The following is a 24,349-nucleotide window of genomic DNA, read 5'->3' on the forward strand; positions in this document are numbered from 1 at the left end:
ATGTGTTTAAATACCTATACCCTTCAGATAACTGTTTTGGCTGCATCTCCCAAATTTCAATATGTTTTCATTTTCATTCAGTTCAAAATATTTCCTGATTTCCTTTGTGACTTTTTTGGCTCTTGAGTTAATTTAATTTCCAAATATTTAGAGATTTTCTCTATTTTTTCCTATTGTCCATTCCTAATCTAATTCCATTTTAACCATAGAACACGGTTCCATTATAGAATGTGATCCCAGTCCTCTTAAATTTATTGACTTGTTTTATGACCTAGCATATTGATTATTCTGCAGAATATACTTTAAAAGAATGTAAATCCTGTTATTAAGTTCAGTGGTTTGTACACATTGGGTTGGTACTATTGTTCAAGGCTTCTGTATCCTTAGTGGTTTTCTTTCTAGGTGCTTTACGCATTGAGAATAGGATATTGAAATATCAAACTATCATTATGTCTATTTTTCCATTCAAGTCTCAGTTTTTGCTTCATGTATTTAACATTCTGTTGATGGGCACATGTACATTTCTAATTGTTTTATCTTCTTGATGTATTGACTCTGTATGAAATGTGTCTCTACAAGTATTTGTCTTAAAGTCTATTTTGTTTGATATCAGTAAAGCCACTGCAAATTTCTTAAGATTACTGTTTTCATGGTCTATCACTATTAAGTATTGTTGTTGGTCTTATCATTATAATACATGATGTAATTTTCTACTTATTTTTATGATTCTTAAATTGTTCTTGAATTATCTAATTTGTAAGCTTTTTCATAATAAGAAAGCTATAAATTCTTTGATAAGTTTTTGTACATCTTTTGGTACAGTGCTGGCTATAATAATAAATGATCCATCAAAAGCAACTGGATACCAAAACAAGCTCTTCTTGAAAAAAATTATCCAGTAGTGTTATTCGCTCATGGTGTTGTTGCTTGATGTCCTCTCTCCTTCAGGCCAGGTTTTGAAAGCTGAAAATGACTGATCTGCCTTCCTGCCAGTTCCAGTCCTAGATTTATGAACTGTATAAAGGTTCTTATCACAACTCTTTTATTTGTATGCAAGGACCACATTTTAGGAACATTCATTTACATCAAATGGCTTAGTCCCCGGTATTGTTGCTCTCTTACAAATCTTTGATAAAATTAGAAAATTGTTCAGATCATTAGATGGGTCTTGAATATTATACACAATGAGCATAATGCTGCTTTTTCTCATGATTAAGATAATGAATACTTTGAGTGTTTAGGAATCATCATTTTACAAAGTAATGAAACAATTACATAAATTTAATATTAAAGGTCTTCTGGCACTGATTCTTAGTTATTTGTTCTATCATTTGCTATTAAAGCCCTGCCTCAGTGAAAGGATGTGGGACTGCCTCATGTTAATGTTTAAGATATACAATTATCTAACTGATGTTTGCCAATTTAAACAGGACTTGAGTATACAAAATGCTGATTTCAACAGGAATTAAAATAAGGTTCGGGTCTGCTCAATGAATCATGTAGGACAAAAAAAGTTCATTTTTAAAAAGGTAGACTTATGCCATCCTCTTAAATGTCTATGAATTTTTTCACAGATAATTTTTGAAATGGAATCTAATTGCCAAAGTATATTCTTAACCTTTATATATGACATTTTTGAGATTACTGTATTAAGACTTCTTGACTTGTGGCTCCCTTAAAATCACTTCTGTATTTGATGGATTAAGATAAGAACAAGAAAAATGAGGCAATTATAGAAAGGTGCGAGCAGCATGAAATAATAGAAAACAGGATTAGTATTAATTGAATTGATTCATATGGTCATGGATCAGAAGGATAAATGGAGACCTCTTCTTTCTTCTAGAAAAGTATATAAAATACTTCTATAGGCAATTCATCTACACCCCAATCCCCTTCAGTTGATTTTGTAGGAATGTAGTTTCTCAATGTCTGCCAAGATTTCTCATCAGCATATTCTCAGAAGAAAGGGATAGGGCTCAAAGAATATATACTTGGAATTTCCTAAAAATCTTTCCTGTCACTTGAAAATCTGTCATATTCCCCAGTACATGAGCCAAATTTTCATCTAAATTTCAAACTCCAAAATGAACATTTCTATGAAAAGCCCTTACAATAAACAATAACAAAAGACAATCAAAATTCTTCTGGTTTAGGCAGTTTTTCGGTAGCCTCGCTCAACACAGATGCCAAGACTTCCAATAAATACAAAACAGCATACCACCACCTGCATTTGGAGTCCTCGAGAAATGCATGTCTTCTCCCTAGTTACTAGAAAATTCCATATGAACCAGTAGGACAGCTTCTTCATATTGCAGGAAATAACAGCATCACTGCATTTAACTTAACCTGACTCCCTACGACTGAACATAAAACTTGTTCCACAATATTAGCAGAACCTCTATTAAAATAGCATCAAAGGATACTTCCATTGAAATACTTGACACCGAAGCCTTTAAATGGGCCAACAGACTAATAAACGCCAGCTCCAACCGAAGCTTTGGAGAGTGAGCAGCTTGCTTGGGTGGCTGACTTTCTAAACGTGGGCCCCACTCTCGCGCTGTCTGCTGCTAACCCACGAAGGTGGGAGTTTCTGTGTCCCCCTACAGTAATTCACAACCAGCGTCCGACTCCTCCACGCAGCAGCAGGACCCTGACGGCAGGGGTGGGCCAGTTCCTCAGCAGCCACAGGGGCCCACTAGCCACTTGTCGCCAAGGCCGGTCCCTCGAAAGCAGGTCGCTCCTTTGCTTCATGTGTGAGTAGGCGACCACCAGTCATTTATGGCAGGAAGGAATTTTATTCGTGTCACTCGGAGCCGGGGCTCTGTGATGAACCTTCTCCCGCCAAACCCTTGTAACGTGCCGGGGGGGGGGGGGGGGGGAACCGCCACGGCACGCGGTGTGCACGCCCACCCTGCGGGGCAAAAAGGGCGCGGGAGCGCCACTGAGCATGCGCGGCGGGAGGCTGGCCCTCTCACTTTACTTACCCCTCCCACCCCCGCTGCAGGAGCCGCGTCGTGAGGTCGCCCACGCTCTCTTCTCCCCGCCCCGCAGGTCCCGGGGACGGGGAGCATTCGGTATCTGGCGTCCGTGCGTGATGACGCACATGCGCGCCAAGACGTGGGGACGCAGGCGGGGGCCGTAGAGAACGTGAGTTTCCGAGTCTGTTTGGCACACCTCGCGTCGTCGGCTCTGCCGGGTGCCTCTCGCCCTTTTTCCAGGGCCGCGGCGCCGGGTGGTGAGGGGGTGCGGGGCGCCAGTCGGCACTTCCCATGGGCCGGGCCAGGGGCCGGGTTTGTGGCGCGCTTCCGCATCCTGGGCACTCTGGTCAAGTCTGGGAGCCGGGTGGGTGCTTCGCGCAGCAAGTCGACCAGGGGTCGCATCGTCTGCACCCCGGTCTCTTCTTGGGGCCAACCGCGCCGGGAACGACGTGCTCAGAGATGGGGTTGGCTCTGTGGGCGTTTTAAAAAGATTCCTTCTGAAGGCAGGAAGTTGAAAGTGAAGTTGCATCAGCAACAACTTGCAGTTTCGGGTGTTGGAAGAGTAGCTTTTTTTCTCCAACAGAGTGTGTGGCAAACACAATCCTAACCTAAATAGTGGTATTTCTCTTAGTAGGGGGGTAGGAAATCCGCCTGTGAATTTAACCCTTTTTCTAGTCACACCTTGAAAGCCTGTCCAAAAACGGATCACAAGCTTCATTTTTCCAAACTGCCCGTAACTTTTGAAGACTCAGGATTGCTATGAGAAGGAATTACTGCAGTGTCATGATTTGGTCACCGAGTTGTGTAGATATTTTTTTCAGGACGCTCAGTGACAGCTGAATCTTGCTGCTTTTAGTTCTTTGCAGTTGCTTCTTAAAAGTCTAATGTCTCACATTTATGTCCTTTTTTTTTCTTTTGTTAATTCCAGTAAACTATTAAAGACTTCTAATTTGCTGCTCACATGGCAGCTTGGGGAAGCAAGTAATTTTACAGAGAAGAATAGCAATACACTACTAATTGTCCCAGAACTACTAGCATCAGCATCACCTGGGACCTGGGAACTTGTTGGGATGGAAATTTGGGAATCTTATCCTAGACTTACTGAATCAGAAATCTGTTTTAACAAGACTTGCAGTAATCCAGTGCATGTGGGTTCTAATATGAATTATTGCTGTCGTGATAAAGAGGAGAAGTAACAATGGAATGTGAAACCAGGTGAACCCTTTCCTAGGTGTAAGACCTTGGGACAATTTACTTAAAGCCTTCAAAGGGCTGTAAATATGCGCTGTGAAAATGCAAGCAAAGTAAGTTTAACAGTAACACACATAAAACAGAGATGAGATGTTACTTAATAGCTTGTTAGAACTGCATTAAATTAAGTACTTGGATTGTGCTGGAAGGATTTTCATGGTGTTCATTGTGAGCTGAGGTGCCTGAATATCATGACAAGGGCTTAGAGGGCATTTTACTTGTTTATTTCTGGATTCTAGTTATAGTCTATATAGTCAAGATTGTTGGATGCCAGGATATTCTGTTGAAAGTTATAGCAGTATGTGCTAATACCAGTACTATTGCGGCTGTAGGGTTTTTTTTGTTTTTTTTTTTTTAACAGTTTCTTTGTTTGTTTGTTTGTTTGTTTGTTTTTAAAGTAGACCCCATGCTTAGTGTGATATTGAACTCACCACCAGAAGATCAGGAGTCGCAGGCTCTATGGACTGAGCCAGCCAGGTCCCCTGGAACTGTAGTATTTTTAAGAATGGCATGAATATTGCATTAAAGAATAGTTTTAATTCTTTGGCCTTTTGGTCTTTTCAGCTTAATTATACCTTCCTCCGTTCTAGAACTTGGTAAAGAAGTTGGGTGGATAACCAAAGATAAGCCTTAGCCATATTGCTAAGGCGTGTTTATGACTTGAGTGCAGAAGCCCAGGATGAAAATGTTTCTGTCCTTATCTTCCTTTCCCATGCATCATGTAGGTCCAGGAAGTAGAGGAGGCCTCATCATAACTACTCCCTATACCCCTGTTTTCTGGAAGCATCACAGGAACTAAATTAGCTGTGCCCTTTACCTACTGGTTTTTTTCAGATTGTCAGTTGCAGTGTTTACTTACAACCTTTCCCTTCCCTTTTCAGGGGGCCATTGTTGGGGGGAAAAGAGAAATGTTTAGGATTTGAAGCAGTTGCCGTAAAACCTAGACTCATTCAAGTTTGAGAAGGGTCAGTGCCACACCATGGCCTACACAACATGTCACTTTAATTAGAGCACACAGCTCCTGAGCCACACCATGGCTCTTAGATACTGTGGGTGAGAGTTTGCAGATAAACATGAGTCACTTTGGATAGCTGCTTCTGTAAATAGTTCTGTTAATACTACCACTAAATTAACACTGTCCCATCATGAAACATTCATTTTTCAAAGGTCCTAAATAATGTTCTTGTTCTCTATGGAAAATGGGCAGATGTATAGCAGTGGTTTTGGTCAGACCTTGTTTTGAACTCTGCTACTACTACTTATTGAGTTCATTGGACAAATTTACATCCTCTCAGCCTTAATTCTCTCTTGTAAAGTAGGAGTCATGGTGTGTGCTTACCTCAGGATGAATGAAATGAAATAAACTGCAAAGCATATCTACCATGTGAAGGCAGAGAGACTCAATAAATGCTACAGTTGCACAGGTGGGAAAGATAGTTATCACTCCAAATCTTAACCTTACCTCATTCACTTCCTATTTTTATAAATGAGGTAATTTTGTTATTACCTAACTGCACTGCTTTTCTTTTTAAATGTTAAAGTTCCAAAGAGTCAAAGCTTTCACGTTATTGTGAGAGAAAGAAAACACATGGAAAAAATTAAAACTTGAAAAGCTGGTAGAAAAACACTGTCTTCAGTTTTATCACCATAACAGAGCAAATTCCATGAAATTGTTTTGGGTGTTTATCCGAAGGTCAAGGTCAGGGGCTGATTAATAGTGTTTATCCGAAGGTCAAGGTCAGGGGCTGATTAATATTTAAGTATTCTTCAGTTAGTTAAGCAGGACAGTCCACTACAGAGGGGACACTATGTTCCAGGAGGTGAAAATATGCACTGTGCGTTATCTTCCATTTTTTAAAAAAATAAACTTATGTGCTTTTATGTGTATATAATATATAGGGGCATTGAAAATACTTGAGTCATACCAGCTCATAATTTTGTTTACTTGGCAATGTATTATAATATGGAGATGGGGATAAATAATCTGTATATTTATGTAAAATTACATGGGTGCATGTGTACATAAACTTTTTTTTTTTTAGATTTTTTTTTTATTTTAGAGAGAAAGCATGAGCAGGAGAAGAAGAGAGAATCTCAAGCAGTCTTCATGCTGGGTGTGGAGCCTGATGCTGGGCTCAGTCTCGCGACCCTGAGATCACAACCTGAGTTAAAACCGAGAGTCGGATGCTCAACCAACTGTGCCACCCAGGCTCCCCTAAACATTCTTATTTATATATTTTTAAGATTTTATTTATTTGAGAGAGAAAGCATGAACGAGTAGAGAGAGGGGCAGAAGGAAAGGGAGAGAGAATCCAAGAGACTCCATGCTTAGCAAGGAGCCCGACACAGGGCTGGATTTTATAATCATGAGATCATGACCTGAACAGAAATCAAGAGTCAGATACTTAACTCACTGAGCCACCCAGGCGCCCCCTAAACATTCTTTCAAAACAAAACAAAACAGAACATCTAAAAGATAAAAAAATAAAAGTCATTTAAAAGAGAGAAATGATGCTTTAAGGAGACAGATTTCCTTTTATGCTTCAGTTCTAGTCATATAAGCAGTGGTCCTTAGATTATTTATTTATTTATTTATTTATTAGCAGCGAACCTCCTCTTTAGAAGAATCTAAAGCTCAGGAGATGAGAAGCCTTAAGAGAGATTGAAGGGTGCGGTTCTGCTTGCTGGTGCTCATCTTGAACTTTTTGCAGTGATACTCCAAGGCCTGTCCCCAGAACGCTGGAGTTTAGGGCACTGGGTGTGAAACTCTTCATCTGTGGGATAGAAACCATCAAGAGACAGTTGTATCTAAAAAGTCATGGCATTAAGAATTATTGTGAGTGGAATTCACAAACTTGTTGTGAAAACAATTCCCAGGATTTTCAGCAATGTAAAATGTATGTATAACTTCTCATGCAGAGGAGTGAGTGGTTATTTAAAAAACAAAACAAAACAAAAAAACCCAGTCTTCATTATGACCCATATTTTACAAAAAATGGGAGTTCTATGCATGCTTTTAGAGAAATCATCTCAGGATTTTTGTTTTTTTGTTTTTTTTGTTGTTGTTGTTATTGTTTTTTCTTGATCCCACTAAGCCGTGACAGCTGTATCACCATTAAAGTTATTTAATATTTTAACTGGCTGTTGTTTAGCATTACAGATGACTCATGGAAAAAGAAACAAGAAGTCAGTGGAAATATATTACTTGTGTTTACCGTTCCTCTGTTTTTTGTTGTATGAAAGCAGCTGGTTTGCAATTTGTATGGTAAAGGGTTTTTCTTAAAGAGTTAATTTTTAGTTAATAGTAAGCTTTCATAAGAAACAATCTCAAAATGCTAACTATTTGTAAGATTGTTATTAATAGGGGTGGTAGTAATATCACATTGTCTTTTTTCACACATTAAGGAGGGTTTCCTGGTGACAGCTGGAGTGTGGGGGAGGGGGAGTCACTTTCAATCAGCCAGCTGCTCTGTGCAACATCATGATGGCGATATTTCAAAGCCTGTGGGATAATTTTGGCTGTATTCAGAAAAGAAAATGTGTCAAATTTCTGGGAAGCAATAGATAGTGTACAAGAGCCATATAAGAGCCCTTTGGGATCTAGATAATAGTCAACTAACAATGTGTGCATTCAGGTTTGCGTGTTGGTGTTATTTTACCATCTAGTTTCTTGGACATTGTTACATGAACATCATAATTATGAAGCAATAAAGTCCAGTTCCTTGGGGGGAAAGGCTCATTACTTTATGGAGAGGAAGGGAGATTGGAAAACAAACTTTGGGAGTGTGCTACGTGCTTTCTCATAATATGCTATTTCATTTATTCTTCACAATGACTCCAGTAAGTAAGTGGAATTTTTCTCATCTATGAATAAAGAAGCAGAAGCTCAGCAGGATTGATTATGTGATTTGCCCAAGGCCCCATACTAGTAAACAATGGCATCCATATTTGACCCCAAATCTGGCTTCAGCTCCAGGAATGTTCTCATTATACCAACAGCTGTTTCCGCATGGTGTAAACTTGCTTATTCATTTTTAATCCAAAGTCACAATATCAGGATAGTTATGAATGAAATTTTTATACATATTACAATGACTTCAGCCTTATATAAATAAAATATAGGGTGTGTGTATGTGTGTGTAGGTCTGTGTGTGTTGGCAGCTACTTCTAATTTGGGATTTCTTTTTTCCTTGAGGGATTCTCTTGGGCAACACTGAAAGAAACTTTGCTACATTTTTTAATGTTGCAAATCCCAGCAATTTGCAATCATGTGGTTATAATGAATCAGTTTGATTCTAAGTTGGAGCCAGTGTAGGAACAAATATTGTGCATACTGCCTACATTGTCCCTTCCTTACTACCAAAGTATTTAAGATTTACTTGTTTCTTTCAAGGTATGTTAATTTTGTATTACTAAGAGAGCTTCAGCTTTCCAGATTTTTAGCTTCTAGCTATTATGTCCACCAAGTGATGACTTAAATCCTTTTATTTTTGTGAGATAACTCTCCTACTTTTGATTACGAGTTTCACGGATCATTTCATCTCCCTCTGCATTGCCCACAGGGTAATGCCTGCCCAGTATTTTCTTTCTTTACTCCACAACCCATATAAAACCTTAAAACTTACTTCTGCTATTGTGTAAACGTTCTGTGCAACTTTATATGCATTCCTGTTTTCATTATCACAGCATAATACCTCTGTTTGTATTTCTGCTCTCTAGGCTGTGGTTGCCTGAAAGGACAGTACCTCTCCCTTTATAGGCATTCAGATATTTCTTAAATGAAAGAATATAGAAAATGAGATATAAAATTATCTGCTTAATGCTTTTGCTGCTGTAATTTCACATTCATTGGTTTTCTTCTCTGGGCTCATAATTAGAAAAGTGTGATAAATTACAGGATGGTGGAACAAGGGGGTAAACCCACAGAAAAGCATGCAGGGTAATTCCATGATATTTCCTAAAGGCTATCAGGTTGAAGAAACCTCTTATTCAATCTCTTCCTTCTTTCCTTTCCTTTGTTTTTTGTTTTTTGTTTTTTTTTTGTTTTTTTTTTTTTTTTGGTAGGTAAATCTAAGTGATTTGTTGTCTCAACGTTCTAGTCAGAAGTGTTCACCAAGTGATAACGTTTTATTAAATGTGGAGAGTAATCTTATTTTCAATGAAGAACAATGGCAAGGAGTAGGTTTTTGAAAATCAGTAATTAGATGTTTTTTTTAAACATCAATCTTTTATAAATGAAAGACAAATTTTAGACAATTTATTTTTCCATTTGTGATTACATTTTTCATCCAATGTCCAAGTTTAGACACTTAGTTTATGCCTTTAAGAGGACTTTGCCTTATTTATGCAGAAGTTGGCTCTCGTACTCCCATCCTTAGCTGGGCGCACTCCTCTTTCTCTAGTGATAGCATGACTATAGCAGATCTTTGCTGCCACTTACGTACACATCATGTTTTGGTTCTCCCATGGGCTAGAGTGCTGTACCAGGAGACAATGAGAGTTAGTAATGCTTGAAATAGACTAGGATCTGCTTGCCAGCCCTTGGCAAATGTAGTATTTTGTGTAGTGTTTTGCAAACAAAAGAAAGTAAGTTAACCGTTGTATCCAGATAGCTTATTCAAGAACAAGAGATTTATTGAAAGTCTATGGGTAAACCCAGAGAATTGACAGAAAACGAACCAACTAAGTGTTGGTAAAGGATAATAGCTAAGTGAGCTCTCAAGGGTTGGGTAGACTTGGTGGACTTGGACAGTACTTTAAAGCTGTATCAGCTCCAGATGTTGTTGGTCTTAGTGTCTCTGCACAATTTTTAGATTCCAGGGGGAGAGTTATGCTAACCTTTGGTCATTATCACCCTTCAGTTAGTGTGCGAAAGGGCGTCTTTGTTGGTCCCCACTAGGACCATATCCAGTGAGGGTGGGAGGCAGCTTCCTATTCCTGAAAGAATGAGGTATTGTTGCTGCTGGACAGGCCAAACTCCAAGCTGCCCCACCACCTAGTGATGAGTGGATGTCCCGTGTACCTTGTGGGAACACATAACATCTCTGAAGTCAGCCATGCTCTTCTCCCTCTTGACTACTTCTTGTGCTAGGAGGATTTCAGGCACATAAATAATTCACTAACAGTTCTTACACAGAGATTAAGTGGGGGGATGGCTATCAGTTTTTGCATTGACTTTAGGCAGATAAAGAAATAAGGCATGGAGCAAAGGTGAGCATGGAGTTACTTGAATCCTCTTGAGGGGAATGATGGTTTATGCTGCTGGCATTCCTGCTCCGCATGTGTCTCCTGGTTAAGGACCTATGTCTGAAGGGCTGTCAGTAGAAGAGCTTTAATGAGCCCTCATTTCACTAAGACGTGTAGTCTGTTAGAGAAAGAACCAGCTTATGATTGATATTGGAAATCATAAGTGCTGATGGATCAGAATTGGAGTTGGCACTAATTCACCTTACCATGGAGCAGAAGTCAAGATTATATACAAAAATCCAGTAGTTTCATTTTTCATGTATAAAGATAATCTAATTATTTCTGTTAAGACTGTAACACTTTAAAACGGCAGAAAAAATAAAATTTTTGTCATATGACATAATGAGATTTTTAATCCTAAAATGGAGGCTCATTAAATTCTCAAATTATCAGATAATGTTGACAGAAACTCTGGTTTGAGACTTTATTATAAAATTTATTTTAATTAAATAATGACTTCCACATACACCTTCCACATACACCGTATTGTTTTTTAAATGTGTGTGTATTTGAATCATATGATGCAGTTTAAAAATAATGGATCACAGAAAGCCCAGAAAAATGACAATTGGTTACTGAGTTGTAAAAATACTTTAAAGCTATTTAAAATCTTTGATCTTATGTCTTATTTTGGTTTATTTGTTTACATGGATTAAAGACACTATTATTTCCTAACTTATGATTTTATATACTTAATCTCATTGAATCCTTGCAAAACCAAACAAGCCTGCCTCATGTCCTTTTACAGGTGAGAAATGAGCAGTCAAACAAATTTTCCAAGGCATATTGTAGAATTCTTAGCAAAGACCATGCCCTTAACTACTGTCCTATACTACATACATTAATATTGCTGTGCCCATATATCTTTGACAAAAAAACATTAGGACAGTTCTCTTCCCGAAAGCCTGTTTACCCCATTTCCTGACAACCTATGTTTGGAAATTGTTCAAATGTGTTGTGTTCGCCGTCACCTTGTGCTTGTTTTTGCTGTGAGTGCTCCTACCTTGAAGCAGTATGCCCTGTGAAGCCTTTCATCCTTTGTGTATTAGAGTAGCCTGACAGCCTTTCATGTTGAATTCAGCAAGATTGCTTTTCATTTAACAAAGCTGAATGTTGCTTTCTAGGTGAAAAATAATTAAGTGGTTTTAAAAGATGTATTTGATTAACTGGAAGCTGGTCTGTGTAAATTAATTATAACTGTAATGATGTCATAGCCTTGTCTTTTGTTATTAACCAGGTAATTGACCAGAAGTTTGGAAGCTTATTGTAACTGACAGTTAGTGGTTTGACCTTGTATGCTGTCTAGAAGTGAAACTTGCACAATGCATGTAAATGCAGTTTTTTCAGTGAACTGCATGTATTGTCAGAGCATCTGATCTTGGGTTCTTAGTTTTACTCTTCCCTTCTTTGCTGAAATTTGTACACTTGAACTGTATATTATACTGATTTCTCTTATGAAAAGCATTTGGCCAAACACAAATGTGGCCTATGTCCTTGAGTAGTTATAATCAGAGGTAAACATTGACACATTAAGGACACGTGGTCAAGTAAACAACTGCCAAAATTAAAGGAATGTTGATTTTAAATTCCACACGAAGGAAGGTAAAACAACTTTTGGTAGAGAAGACATCAAGGTAAAGAAGACATCAAGGGCATATTTGATAGGTTGAGAGAGAGAGTTTGTCCCCTCTTACTCTAATTTATCTGGGAAAGGTCAGGGCACGTGGTATTCTAAATCTTTGAGTGATGGGAGCCCCTAACTTCCGTGAGTTTGGTTAAAAGACAGGATGGTAGGAGTGAAACGTGGAGTGAAGTGTGGTAATAGTGACTGACGAGCAGCAGTTCTTAAGTTAGCTGCCCTGCCTCCCATACGCTTTCCACTGGTGGAATAGTCAGCTCTGCTAGGATGGGACATGGGCATTCCTGAAATCATCATGCTGTGCAAAATCATGCAGCAAAACCACAGAACCTATGGTGCAGATGGTGGCAGGAGCAAAACACTCACAAAACTTTGTCAGTGGTACATTGAAAAAAAAAAAAGTAACCGAACAAAATGGTAGCACACTTACACATGTTAAGTGGTTAAGAAATACAGAAATACTACAATAAATAATGGCACATTCCTTCCTGAAAATCCTGAACTGTGCTGGTGAAAGTGGTTGTCGGAGGATTGCAACTTGTGAATTATTGTCAAGTGGTAGAATAAAGATTATCTGGAATTAGGAGGCAAGTTTTAACTGCAGGTGTGAATGGGTGTAACTCCTAAAATACTCTCTGAACTTCAGTAGCTGGTAGATGTTTGAGGTTTGTGAATATGTGCATTTGGTGAATTTCTTTGTAGCCTGCTTCAGCTGGGTGCAGTTTCCTGCTTTCACCTAATGCTTTTTGTAGATGAAATTGCACATAATCAAATGGGAAATTTGCAATATGCTCCAGTTGTTCCCAGATATATTAATTGCATTTGAACAAATTTGCTTGTTACAAAACAAGCTCTATAGCAGAACTGACCGGACTAATTAACTTACACTTCTCTAATAATACAGTTCAAACATTTATGCAAACAGCATATGCATGCTGTTTCCTTTCTTAGAAATATTTTCCTTCTTTTGTCTTTCAAAGCCTGGTGCAGGTGAGGAAGCTTCATTAAGGTAGTCTCTGAATTAGATTGACTTAACATTTCTATAATTGGCACACATTTGTACATTATTTGCCTATTTCCAAAGTGTTCACTTTAGAAATGACACAGGACACAAGTAAAGGGGTGGGGGGGATAGATAAACAACGAAATGGTTAAGTGGTTCTTAGCAGAAGAAAACATTTCCATTTATTAGGAGAAATTAAGTTTTTTTCTAGCTCTGATGGGATTTTGCCCAAGGAATAGTAAGTTTGTATAATATGAAGATGATTCCTATGTGGCAGTCCCTTGGGTGTGATCAATGTCAAGTCTCAAATAGTATGAAGGTGCATTTTTATAAGAGTCATTCTTCAAAGGCAAAGTGACGTGTTGTGACCAGGCAGCTTTTGGAGACTTGGCAAAGCACAGGGCTAAAAGTTGGGAGAGTGATCCTTTTTTCCAACAATTCTTAAAAGGTAGAAAAGATATTTTTGCCTCTATGTGACTTCATTCTCAGATTAAACCTCACTTTGTAGGACAGGACTGGGGATGGAAGTGTGTGAAAGAATGCCAAGCAAGGTGCACTTCACTTTCCCACCCCCCACCCAGATCCACACTTTCCAGTGTCCTTCCCAGCAAGGTGCCTGGCCCTGGTGGAAGAAAGTCAGAGGAGGCATGGAGGCTTTTGTTCCTCAGCTTCTCTGTTTGTATAGTGGAATGAGAAAAAAAATAACATTTGGATTATTGTTACTTTTTGTTTTTGACTTGATTCTTAAATTGATTTTTTGTTTCCATTGGCTATGACTATGATAATTAACCAAAAGAAGTGGGTGTTTGAATGTTACTCTGTATTACTCTCTTAAATATAGATCTACAGATTGACTTGTATCAAGAAAACCATTAGATTTGATAGAATAAAAGTTTTCTCTAGTAAGATTTTCTATATTTGAAATATTTTCAAGATACATATACATCTTGACATGTTTAGTGGAAGTCACCAACTGCCCTTTCTTGGGAAAGACTGTTCTTCAGGCTGAGGTTATGTCCTTCCTAATTTTTTTGGTGTTAAAGTATCATATCTGTTATTAAGAGATAGTGGGGTGACTTCTTGTTTCAGCTCTGACATGTGTAGAGCTTAGAAGTTGTCACCCTGGTCCTCACAACAGATAAATGCTGAACAATCTGAAAATCAAGACTTCTTAGATCCATCAAAGGACTGAGATCCATATAAGGCAAACTCACTCCGCAACTGAAGAGGCTCACATCAAGACTCATAGCCAGATTCGTGTAGGAGAGGAAAAATTTTCCATACCCTTGTATGCTCCTGGCTTCTCTAGTTGGAGCCCTGTGAACCTGACTGACAAAAGACAGATCAATGAGAAAAACAACTTTATTAGCGTTTGGGAGTACACAGAGATGAATAACTCAAAGGGATGGTTAGAACTTGGGCTTATATAGCATTTTAATAAAAGAATAGTACATTTTTGGAGAAGTAACAAGACTGAAAGGACTTTGAGTTTCTATGGGAAGCAGATATATGGGGGAACTAATCGAAGATACAGACTAGTTAGTAAAGTTTGTTGTGTAGATTCCACTGATGCCACATCAAAGGTTGTCCCTAGTGATTAAATTTTGTCCATCTTGGTAGCTAAGGAGGGGAACATTTATAAATTCACATCCTGCTGTTAGGTAAACAGGGGAGAGCAAAGACCTTTACTTATATCTGCTTCTTCTCAATTGCCTTCAACTCCGAAAAAAAAAATGTTTATGCCAAGTGCTATATATTTGTGGCATATTCTGCTACCCTGCGATTAGCTTACCTGGAAATGAATCCACTGAAGGTAGTAACTAATAGGACCATTTAAATGGTAATTTAAGTGATTTTCTGGAGCCAAACTGTAGACTACCTTAAAAACTCTCAACTTTTCTGCAGAGACAACCTGACTCACAACTTCATTTGAAGAACAGAGACTCTGGAGCCAGATTTTATTGTGGTTAAAATTTCTGCTCATCTATAACATGAGGAAATAATAATAATAATAATACCTGTTTAGTAAAGTTTAGAGGGTTGAATGGGATATGTGAAATAATGAAACAATTTAGTAATGAGTTTGGTATTTTTTTCCAAAGGAAAACAATCCATGAATTTGGGGGCAGGGGATAGAGTACCCAACAAACAGTGAATCACTCTCTCCTGAGGATTTTAGGCAAGGGCAAATGGTATATAGGGTATTAGAAGAGGTAGTGTGGAAACAGGTATGGTTGGCTAGGGGGTGTGGGATTTCCTTATGAGGCAGGCAGGTCCTGTTTTCTAGAGTAAGATGAGCTAGCCAAAGCCAAAGATGGAGGTTTGGTGGTATAAGTGTTTAGATTTCCTTGACAGTGAGGCCTTTCTTGTAAGTACAGATTGACTACAGTTTAGGTTTGTGATGTGGGCCGGGCCGCTGGCATGGCCTCCATCTGTGGGTCCAGATCTGCACATTAACTTTATCAGATAATAGCACACATGTAAGGTTTGAGAGCAGTAATACCAAAGATGAACTAGTAATATGTGTGTGTAATTGTAGCCAGTGATTTGACTTTTCTTTTAGACCTGTATTTTAGAAAAACTATCAATCAGTAGAAAATGAGTATTTCTGTTTGTCATTAAAACAATAGCTAAGATTTAATGAGTGTTTACTGTGTGCTGGGCATTATTTTAAGCACTTTGATGTTTTCAGTCATTTAATCTTTACAAGAATCCTAGGATCATGTTTAGCTATTGTAATTACTACCCCGTTTTATGTAGCGGAAAGCCAAGGCTTACTTGAGGTGGCTTGCATAAATTTGCACAATACTTAATGCTAAAAGCTGGTCTGTGGGACCAGTTTGGACTCTGGAGCACGTGCTCTCAAACCTGAAGACACACTGAGAACACGCAGTTTGGAAGATATGACAATAGGGTCTGGTGACATCCTATTGACAGTGGTAGGTCATCCATTCAGAGAGCTGTGGGACATTGGTGTTGTGGTCAGGGAGCCTGTCAGTGAGGAGCCTGGACAAGAGCTGGGCTCTACAACTGAGGAGGAATTGAATGGATTGGGAGGAATGGGGGCAGTGGGGAGGATGTGTCCTGGGTTAAGGAGTGATGCTAGCAGGGCCCTGTCCACATCCCCTTCATGCATTCTGATGGACTTCTAGCCTCCAGGACCTGCAGTTCTTTGCCTGAGTGTTTTCTCTGGCCCCTGTCACTTGCTTTGCCTGCTGTGGCAAGCCACAAGTAACAGGGAGTTAAGGCAGACCCTCAGCCCTGTGGGCGTTAGCACTGGGGCATACCTATACTAGCTCTGGGATTTCCCAATGAGATTAAGCCCCAGCATCCATCATGATGGCTTGCTTGGTAATGCACACAATTTTGGCTGTTTGCTTTCCTTATTTTGCTTTCCCATTCCGCTACTAGTCAGTTGCCTCCTAAATAAATTCAATAAATCCTAAATGTGTCACCTCCAAAATAAATTACTTGCACAGAGACCCTTGTCTCAGTGTCTGCTTCTCATCGAAGCCCAAACAATGTATAATAATACCAAAACAAATTGCTATAATCATCAGGAGTGTGCTAATTAAATCCTCATACCAACCACTTTTGCAGGTGGGGAAACCAAGGCTTGGATTGATTAGATAATTTGCTCAAGGTAACTAACACAGCTAATAAACAGAACAGCTGGGTCATCTGATCCAAGGTAGCCATTGTAACCACCGCTTTTGCTGAGCCAAGACCTAGAGATAAGCATGACCTGATAGGGAAAGTGGGCATAGAAGAGTAATAGAAAATAAGGTCAAGTACTCAGTGTTTTAAGTTTAGTAATTATAGTGGCCTTAGGGGAGGGTCTCTTGTTCTGCCGTTACAAAGCTGCACAAATGGTCCTTCCTGTTAATGGTTGCTTGGGTTGGATTTATGAAATCAGAGGCCCCTAGCTTATCTAGACTTTGCACGCTGGTGATTTTCCCAGAGTTAGGGAAGTGCAGGGAGGAAACAAGGACTGACTGCCCTTCTCAGGGGCCACCGTCCTAGTCTTGCACATGGATGTGTGCAATTCTAGGCAGGTTATAGCAGAGGGGACCTTTACACTGCCCCCCCTTTCTTGATGACCTCATTCCTGCAAAATCCAAGGCAAGGTGACTTAAGACGTCCTGTGTCTGTGTATGATTTTCTGAACGGTCCTCCCCGATTCCGGTGAAATTGTTTGAAAACCCTCAGCAAATGGGCAATGGTAATGGAGGAGAAGTATCTGTGTGCATGGAAGGACTCCTGCTTACTACAGAATCACCTAGTCAGACTCTTCTGAGACTATGATAGAACAAAAATAGGGTAATTCTGTAGGATTTTGTGTTTCCCTAAATCTACATCCTTTATCACCGTATGGGGGTGAAGCACTCTTGCCTCTCTCAACTTCTTTTTTCTTAAGATATATTTATTTATTGTAGAGAGAGATTGAGAGCCGGGCAGAGAGGGGCAGAGGAAGAGAGAGTCTCAAGCAGCCTGTGCTGAGCATAGAGCCTGAAGTGGGGCTTGATCCCATGACCCTGAGTCCCTGACCTGAGCCGAAACCAAGAGTTAGATGCTCAATCACCTGTGCCCTCCAGGTGCCCCAGAGCAACTTCTTAACTCGATTGAAACAAGAAAAAGTTGTTTGCACTGTCTTTTTCTCTGAGCCTAATAACTCTGCCTTGCCTGTGGTCGATGGTCAGTGTGTTGTTTGTTGACTGATCACATAAGTGACCTTGTTTAAAATTTAGCCTCTTCCTGGCTAACAAAAAGTTAAACTCTCTTCTGCCAGTCTGAATGGATAGATTTCTCTTTGTGTCTGCATCTGTGTATCTCTTTCTTCATCCGTATATCTGTCTCTGTGTTTGATGGTGTGTTTGGGGGAATATAGTTCAATCTTAGGACTAGATTCAAACTAGTTGGGTCAGCTTGACCCTAATCAGCCTGAAGGGATGGACCATTCCAGAGGTTGGTGTTATTGGACATTCAGGACTCCAAAGCGAGGAGCCAGACCTAGGCTGAGTAGAACCAGGGCCACTAGTAGAAGCAGGGGAGAAAGTGCTATCTCACCGATAATAGTTTCTCTGGTTCCTTTTAATCTTCTTTAATCTTCTTTTTACCTAAAGTTTTCAAATTGCTGTGGGGATGCCCCAGCATATTGCTCAGCACGACCAAGGCTTTGTCTTTTCCTTTCACTTTGACAAAATCTCTGGTTCTTTGGAATGTACAGTGAATCTTAATTTCCCCTACTCTGTGTAAATAAGTAGGCACCCATAGCTCTTCTATTGTTAGTGTTCTTGACACTCATTTAAAGAATTTCCTAAACCTGTAGTTCCTTTCCCGAGTCTTGCTTTTATGCGAAGCCAACTCATTGTTCCCTAAACCAGAGACTTTTCCACAGGTTTGAGGACATGTGGCCCCATTAGAGAGCCACAGAAGACAGTAATCTTAATTTTCTGGTTCCTAAAAGGGCTTGGTCCAGTTCTGCAGCCTCAGCCCAAGTACTACTTCAAGAGTATCTCTGTGACCAAGATCACAGAGTCAGATGGGACAGTGGAGGAGGGCAGGCTCTGGTAGACAGTGAGGGCAGGACAGAGACCCAGTAACCCATCAAGATAATCCATGATCACCAATACCTTCCGCCCTGGGTAAAGCCTTTTCCCATCCTCAGTCAGCTCTTAGTGAAGTAGAAAAACTTGATTTTTGTTGTGGTAGTGTTGGTGGCTTTTTGTTTTCTTGTTTTATCTTTTACTTCTTGGCCTCTCTGTCCTGTTAATAGTGGGGCCAGGATGGAAGATCATGCCTTCGGGGTTTTTTTTTTGTTTTTTTTTTTAAGATTTTATTTATTTATTTGACAGAGATCACAAGTAGGCAGATAAGCAGGCAGAGAGAGAGAGAGGAAGGGAAGCAGGCTCCCTGCTGAGCAGAGAGCCCGATGCGGGGCTCAATCCCAGGACCCTGAGACCATGACCTGAGCCGAAGGCAGAGGCTTAACCCACTGAGCCACCCAGGCGCCCCTCATGCCTTCGGTTTAACCTCGTGTACTTTCTACTGCACCATATTCCTCGTAGGTGAAGTTGCAGGAACCTTTGCCTTAAGCACTCTGAATCTTATCATTTCCTGCATATTGTTAAGAATCCACAGGATAGAACAGATTATCAGGTCCTGACTTGACAGTTTCCTTTGGTGATTCCATTTATTGCTGTGGGCATGTATTTTTGTGGCTCAGAGTAGGTGATTATATTATTTGAAATCACTTGCCCATATTTAATTGAAACTAATCTTTCATAGCTACCACTGTAGTTGTGCCTCAGTTATTTTTGTGTACAAAATATATTTTATTAAAATATTTGGATGCAGTGGCTCCAGAAATTCTGATGGCTCTAGAATTTCTATATCTAAGGGTCTCAGAAGTAGAAATCTGGTTGGAAGTGGGGTGCAGGATAGGGGGCTAGTAGCTAGGGGATGCCTTGAAGGTGTGTTTGCGTAGCAGGCATGTTCTTCTTAATTAGATTTATGTTAATTTGGGGTATGGGGAGATGATCATGAAGATTAACCCTCTCCCCCAATGGACACTGTCTGTATATTTCCGAACTATGCAAGTCTTACCCATTTTTTCCCCAGTCTTTTCTAACATACCCTTTTGCCCTCAGCAACTTTACTGTTTAATTCTCAGAATTTCTTCACATTGGTTTGTTTTCTAGGAATTTTACCTTAAGATGATTTTTACTTCTTTTACAGTGTTAAAAATGTAATTCTCTCCTTGTAATAATTTTTTTTTAAATAGACATATTTCAGTGACCCTCATTATTGTTGAAAGAATATCTAACTTAAAAAGTATTGCTCTGCCTTATCTCACTTGGTGAGATCTTTTCATAAAAGGAAGCCCTTTGCTAGATGGTTAAGTCTTGAAATCTTCACACTTTTAATCACTTTTTCCTCATTACTACTTAAATTAGTTCTAATAAAATTTTACCCCATGTAAGTAAGGATTGAACTAAACATGAAATATTGTTTATTCCCTTTTCATACTTTCTAAAAAGTTCTCCCAACCTTGAGTTTACCCTCCAAGAAGCGTTTATGTGGAAGAAAAGTAGCTGGCATTTTCAGAGTTCCTCGTGTAGTGAGTTAAGTTAAAAAATATTGATTATGAAGCAGAACTTTGAACCATTTCCTGGCCTGCCTCTAGATCACAGTCTAGAATTTTCAAAGATTTTTTACTTAACCACTTGTAGACATTCGAGGCATATAACAAATGCCTGTGGACACACAGACTTTTTAGGACAGTTTCATAGGAATTCCTATTCATAGTAATAAGCAGTAGCAACAAGGGTCACAGCAGAGAGAGAGATCACCAGATAAGCAGTACCGTCTGGTGAGAGGGGCTGGATTTGTGTCCTAATAGTCCAGTTTATAAGCATTGCCTTCTTGGCTTATCTATTCAAGAAAAATGGAATTTCTTTCTCTGTCTCATGGTTTCCCACCAAAATTTCTCATGATTTCTACTAAATTGGGCCGTTGTGTTTGGAATGGGGACACTTAAAATGTAAGCTATGGGGTATGTGTGAAATTTGCTTTGGTGACCTCTGGTGGTGAGAGTGCCCCACGTGACTGTCCATCTGGAGACGGCCTCTAACTAAGCACCTTGGACAGAGAAAGCCGAGGGCTGAAGTTGGAACATCCCCAGAAAGTCCCAAGGGCAGAAGCTCCACTGAGCTTCTCCTCATATGGGTAGCTCTAAAGAGATGCTTCAGCATGGGTAGCGGGACAGTCAGGTGATTCTCTTGGCAAGTGCCAGGTAGACCAGCTAGTGGGTAACATGGAACTAAATTTGTGTTCAGACATTTGTGAGAATTATATGAAACAAATTAGACATAACTACTTTGAAAACTATAAATATATATATATATATATGTTAGATATTAGTTATTATTGGGGAAGTATATAACTATTTTAAGACTTTGAATCCTAGGCTGAAATACTTGAAGTTGATCAGATGAGGAGGGTAAAATTTTAATATCTGCTAACATTGGTAGAGGCTTATTATGTTGCAAGTATAGTCCTGCATGGTTGACAAATATTAACTCATCAACAACTTTGAGGCAAGTCTTACTTTATTTAGGATATATTTTACAAATGAGGGAACTTAGGCACAGGCTGACTGAGTCTTTGACCAAGTCATACAGTTCAAAGCAGTTGAGTCAGAATTTGAATGCGGCCATTAGGCTTTGGAGTCCGTTCTATTAATTATGACACTCTTCAGTTTTATGATGATGTTGTAGAGAATGCCATCATATGTGAGAAACAGGATGGATTGGGGGCAGGGGATAACATGATGAGATTGGATTTTCACCAAATCTAGTCAGGCATTATATAAGTGGCTTGGGGGAAGAGTGTCCAGTGATAAGTGTCTGACTTTTGGTGAGGTCTGTCACCACATAATATATGCCCTTATTAATGATTTCTTACTTATCTGAAACATTTTGTTACTTCTTATGTTGTTTTAGTGGTCTTAAATCCCCTCCACCTCAGAGAGCAAGGATTCTGCCTTCCACATGAATGATATTCATACTCAAGGGAGGCTACTATAAACAGCAGTTGGGCAGCGTCTTATTAAGGTTGATATGTTTTATATTTGTTTTCATTGGGAGGGATGGTAGATGAGGGAAAAGAGGAAGGAAGAGGTCTTGTGTCTTAAAAACTCTATGGCTGGTAGCTTAAAATCAATGATTTAGCCAGTTGGCATTTGGGAGGTAGTCTAATGGTTATACTGAGCCAGGTAAGACAATTTCTCATGTGGTTCTAACGATGAAGCATATGAGGTTGGAGAGTCACTGAATGAAGGGAAGTCTCAGAAACCCTCACAAGGGAAAAGTGCTTTCAATTCCCAGTTTCTTCTGGAAGAGACCAAGTTGTAGATATTTCTGTGAGTAGGATGTAATTACTGAGAGTGTCACAATGTTCATGACTAGATCCCCATTACCTTCTTAATATAATTTGATTCCTGTTTTCATTTTTTATTCATGAAGTCAATTTTCATTCACTTGAGTGTTTTCATTTCCTTGGATCTCTCTGCCTTTAATATGAAATAGGAAAACAGAGTCCCACTCTGATTCTTTGACCTTAACATTATTGTGGTTCATGAAGCCACTTAACAGATCCAGATGGCTAGAAGAATTTGTCATTTATGTGCAACTTGCCATTAAACAATTATGGTACTCTGACAGAGATTTCACCCAGGACCCCCAGAACCCCCCATTTACTAATCAGCTCAGGTGGATGATGCATTCTGGTAGATTGAACATGGGGTAGTGATGTGAAGCTATACCATTTGCTGTTACACTTAGTATTTAAATATTAAGTTTTAAAAGCATAATTTACATGTTGTTCATATGACTATATGTTACATTTAACAACCCTATATTGCCAATAAGCTACATAAGCTTTTTGAAATGAACTCATATATTTAAAAAGAGGAAACAAATTACTTTGCAAGCATTTAGTTAATTCTTGTTTTTTGCTAAATGCAAATACATATTACACCGCACCATTTTCTTATTTTCAAAAATATTTTGGAAATGTACATTTTGTAATTGGGTTCTTTCGGGACCGAAGGAAGCTAATAATATCTTTTAGGAAAAGTAAAAGTATGCTAAGAAGTTTTATTGGAATAACAAAGACTAAAATACTCTCATCTATTGGCCTTATGGTAAGAAGTAGAGAAAACAATTTCTTGTGTTTGGATTAGAAAAGCCATGAATGATAGCATTTCCTGAGAGAGTTAGGGAGTGAGAAGAAATGGTTGAGTCCAGTTCATTCCTAGAGTGAGTTCATTCCTAGAGGGAAAACAAAACAAAACAAAACAAAAACCACACACACACACACACATTGTGTTTTTGTATATGTTTTGACCAAGTTAACATGGTATTTATGATGTGCTAATTTGTCGCCCAGCTCATGTAAATGAAGAAGCAGGGGATGTTTTTATGTTTAACATAATCTGCTATTTCCATAGCATTTTTGCCTTGTTTGAAGCGGTAAAACATACGAACCCTCTGTTACTTTCACAACGATTTTACAGTATTTATTTTCAAATGAGTGGGCCCTAGCTTATGCCCCTGCTACTGAGGTACACTCACATTCACTCTTAACACGTCCCATCCAGAGGGATGACAATGCTAAAATCCTAGTAGGCTAACTAGAATGATTTCTTTGTGGTTCCATCTTTCTTTTCTGAAGCTTTCTTTCGACCTGAGCTTGTTACACTGTTTCTTGGAGAGAGAGCAGGAGAGAGAGTGCGCCAGCTTGTCTGTATGGTTTTGCAGACCTATCAGCATGCGTGCTTATATTACATTTTAAGCAATGAAAATTTAGGCATTTGCTCAGTGTCATTAGTAATTAGGGAAATCTATGTCAGTACTACCTCATACCCACTCAGATGGCTAAAACAAAAGAGGATCGAGACAAGTAGTGTTGAGGGTGTGGAGACATTGGAATCCTCTTATACCACTGGAGGGAGTACAATAGGATGCTGAAATTTGGAAAACATTTTAGCATTTCCTGAAAGAGTTAAACAAAGAGTTACCGTATGACCCAGCAATTCTACTCCTGGGTATATATCTAAGAGAACTGAGAATGTGTGCCTACCAAAAAAATTATACACGACTGTTCCTAGCCGCATTATTCATTTGAGTCAAGAAACAGAAACAACCCAAATGTACCTCAACTGGTAAATGGATGAACACTGTTACTATCAGATGCCAGATTGGGGATATAGAACATTTTAACTGAAAATTGAGACATTTACCACCCTAGTAAATGATAATGATGAAGTATTTTATGCTTTGTAAGTAGAATTGAAAATCACTGTAATTAGATTTTTCCCCTTTTTATAAAACTCCTTTCTCTCCCCTTGAGACACATTGGTTTTCCAAGTTATGAATTCAGTTTCTTTTGTTTGTTCTAGCCACTTAGTTTTTTTTATTACGTACCCGTTTAATTTTTAATTTCTCATTAAAAGTAAATATGGCTATTTTCCCTTTGAATATTTCAAGAAGTCTTCCATTTCTCTCTGTCGCGACTTTGATATAGTGCTGTCTAGTGTGTATTACTACATAATTAAAATGCCACTTTTTAATCAAATAGTTCCGGCAAAACAACCTATTAATACACTTTACATGGATCAGAGGTTTATTTCTGTAAAGTTGAGATAAATGTTATAAACGCTTTTCTGGG

The 24,349-nt window shown here is 39.0% G+C and overlaps 1 protein-coding gene across 1 annotated transcript in view; it reads left to right on the forward strand.

The window, feature by feature from the left end:
• The first annotated feature begins 3,022 nt into the window (after window positions 1–3,022).
• The window catches only part of RHBDD1 (rhomboid domain containing 1), a 122,924-nt gene continuing 101,597 nt past the window's right edge, over window positions 3,023–24,349 (forward strand). The window contains exon 1 of the mRNA XM_032857368.1: window positions 3,023–3,147. The gene's annotated coding sequence lies outside the window, so the exon portion shown is untranslated. The remainder of the gene's footprint in view (window positions 3,148–24,349) is intronic.

This window comes from Lontra canadensis, unplaced genomic scaffold (genome assembly GCF_010015895.1).
Source record: "Lontra canadensis isolate GAN:19392208 unplaced genomic scaffold, GSC_riverotter_1.0 scaffold13, whole genome shotgun sequence".
Taxonomy (NCBI): domain Eukaryota; kingdom Metazoa; phylum Chordata; class Mammalia; order Carnivora; family Mustelidae; genus Lontra; species Lontra canadensis.